This window comes from Oncorhynchus kisutch, linkage group LG16, assembly GCF_002021735.2.
Source record: "Oncorhynchus kisutch isolate 150728-3 linkage group LG16, Okis_V2, whole genome shotgun sequence".
In the NCBI taxonomy this organism is placed as follows: Eukaryota; Metazoa; Chordata; class Actinopteri; order Salmoniformes; family Salmonidae; genus Oncorhynchus; species Oncorhynchus kisutch.
The window spans coordinates 4746373-4748872 of record NC_034189.2 but is presented as its reverse complement, the minus strand read 5'-3'; positions in this window follow the sequence as shown (position 1 = coordinate 4748872).

Genomic DNA, 2500 nt, shown 5'->3' with positions numbered 1-2500 from the left:
AGTCCAGGGGTGTATTCATTAGTAGGCAGTCCAGGGGTGTATTCATTAGTAGGCAGTCCAGGGGTGTATTCATTAGTAGGCAGTCCAGGGGTGTATTCATTAGTAGGCAGTCCAGGGGTGTATTCATTAGTAGGCAGTCCAGGTGTGTATTCATTAGTAGGCAGTCCAGGGGTGTATTCATTAGTGCACACCGTAGAAATCCATAACAAGACGCTTCTCAACGGACAAAATTTTGGGGTAAACACGAGAGTTTCTATTTGTAAAAATATCAAGTTTCACCCTGTTGCTTCCGTTTGGTTCCTAATGAATACACCTCCTCCATCGATCCAGCAGTCCAGAGTGTGTGTTTGGTTTTCAGTGGTGGAGGTATGGGCCCATCTAGGTAAACACCATGATCAAACAAACAACATGTTCTGTCAACTGGGTGACACAGTACTAACTCAGCTATCAGGAAATGATGATGATGATGTGTTTACATGTTGTGCAATATGTATGCATGCTGCCTATGAGACGTATCAACACAAACTCGTTTGCTTGTCCGTAACCTACTTTATCATCATGCCAAACTTCTACTCTGGCTTGGCCCGTAGGGTAATCTGGAGACGAAATAAACACACATGTGTTTAGGAGAGGTGCTGGCTAGCGGAGTAGAACACCTGTTTAGGAGAGGTGCTGGCTAGCGGAGTAGAACACCTGTTTAGGAGAGGTGCTGGCTAGCGGAGTAGAACACCTGTTTAGGAGAGGTGCTGGCTAGCGGAGGAGAACACCTGTTTAGGAGAGGTGCTGGCTAGCGGAGTAGAACACCTGTTCAGGAGAGGTGCTGGCTAGCAGAGTAGAGCACCTGTTTAGGAGAGGTGCTGGCTAGCAGAGTAGAACACCTGTTTAGGAGAGGTGCTGGCTAGCAGAGTAGAACACTTGAAAAAGAAAAATGAGAACCTCAGATTAAATAATTTAATGACCTAATAACCGACATTCTATCAGGGTGAAGACAACGTGTCTTTCGAAAGTGATGTCACATTATTAAATTATTGCTTCTGAGCTCCTAGAGTGTGTGGCTCTCCTTTTCTTTTTCAATTGACCCATAGGGTACCATGCTAATGTTCTGATCCAGGTTGACCCATAGGGTACCATACTAAAGTTCTGATCCAGGTTGACCCATAGGGTACCATACTAAAGTTCTGATCCAGGTTGACCCAAAGGGTACCATGCTAAAGTTCTGATCCAGGTTGACCCATAGAGTTCCATTCTAACGTTCTGATCCAGGTTGACCCATAGAGTTCCATGCTAATGTTCTGATCCAGGTTGACCCATAGGGTACCATGCTAATGTTCTGATCCAGGTTGACCCAAAGGGTACCATACTAAAGTTCTGATCCAGGTTGACCCATAGGGTACCATACTAAAGTTCTGATCCAGGTTGACCCATAGGGTACCATACTAAAGTTCTGATCCAGGTTGACCCAAAGGGTACCATACTAAAGTTCTGATCCAGGTTGACCCAAAGGGTACCATGCTAAAGTTCTGATCCTGGTTGACCCATAGGGTACCATGCTAAAGTTCTGATCCAGGTTGACCCATAGAGTTCTATTCTAATGTTCTGATCCAGGTTGACCCATAGAGTTCTATTCCAATGTTCTGATCCAGGTTGACCCATAGAGTTCCATTCTAACGTTCTGATCCAGGTTGACCCATAGGGTACCATGCTAAAGTTCTGATCCAGGTTGACCCAAAGGGTACCATGCTAAAGTTCTGATCCAGGTTGACCCATAGGGTACCATACTAAAGTTCTGATCCAGGTTGACCCATAGGGTACCATACTAAAGTTCTGATCCAGGTTGACCCATAGGGTACCATACTAAAGTTCTGATCCAGGTTGACCCAAAGGGTACCATACTAAAGTTCTGATCCAGGTTGACCCAAAGGGTACCATGCTAAAGTTCTGATCCTGGTTGACCCATAGGGTACCATGCTAAAGTTCTGATCCAGGTTGACCCATAGGGTACCATGCTAAAGTTCTGATCCAGGTTGACCCATAGAGTTCCATTCTAATGTTCTGATCCAGGTTGACCCATTGAGTTCCATTCTAATGTTCTGATCCAGGTTGACCCATAGAGTTCCTTTCTAAAGTTCTGATCCAGGTTGACCCATAGGGTACCATGCTAATGTTCTGATCCAGGTTGACCCATAGAGTTCCATTCTAATGTTCTGATCCAGGTTGACCCATAGAGTTCCATTCTAATGTTCTGATCCAGGTTGACCCATAGAGTTCCTTTCTAAAGTTCTGATCCAGGTTGACCCATAGGGTACCATGCTAATGTTCTGATCCAGGTTGACCCATAGAGTTCCTTTCTAAAGTTCTGATCCAGGTTGACCCATAGAGTTCCATTCTAATGTTCTGATCCAGGTTGACCCATAGAGTTCTATTCTAAAGTTCTGATCCAGGTTGACCCATAGAGTTCTATTCTAAAGTTCTGCTCTGGGATATTCAGTAAACATTACAT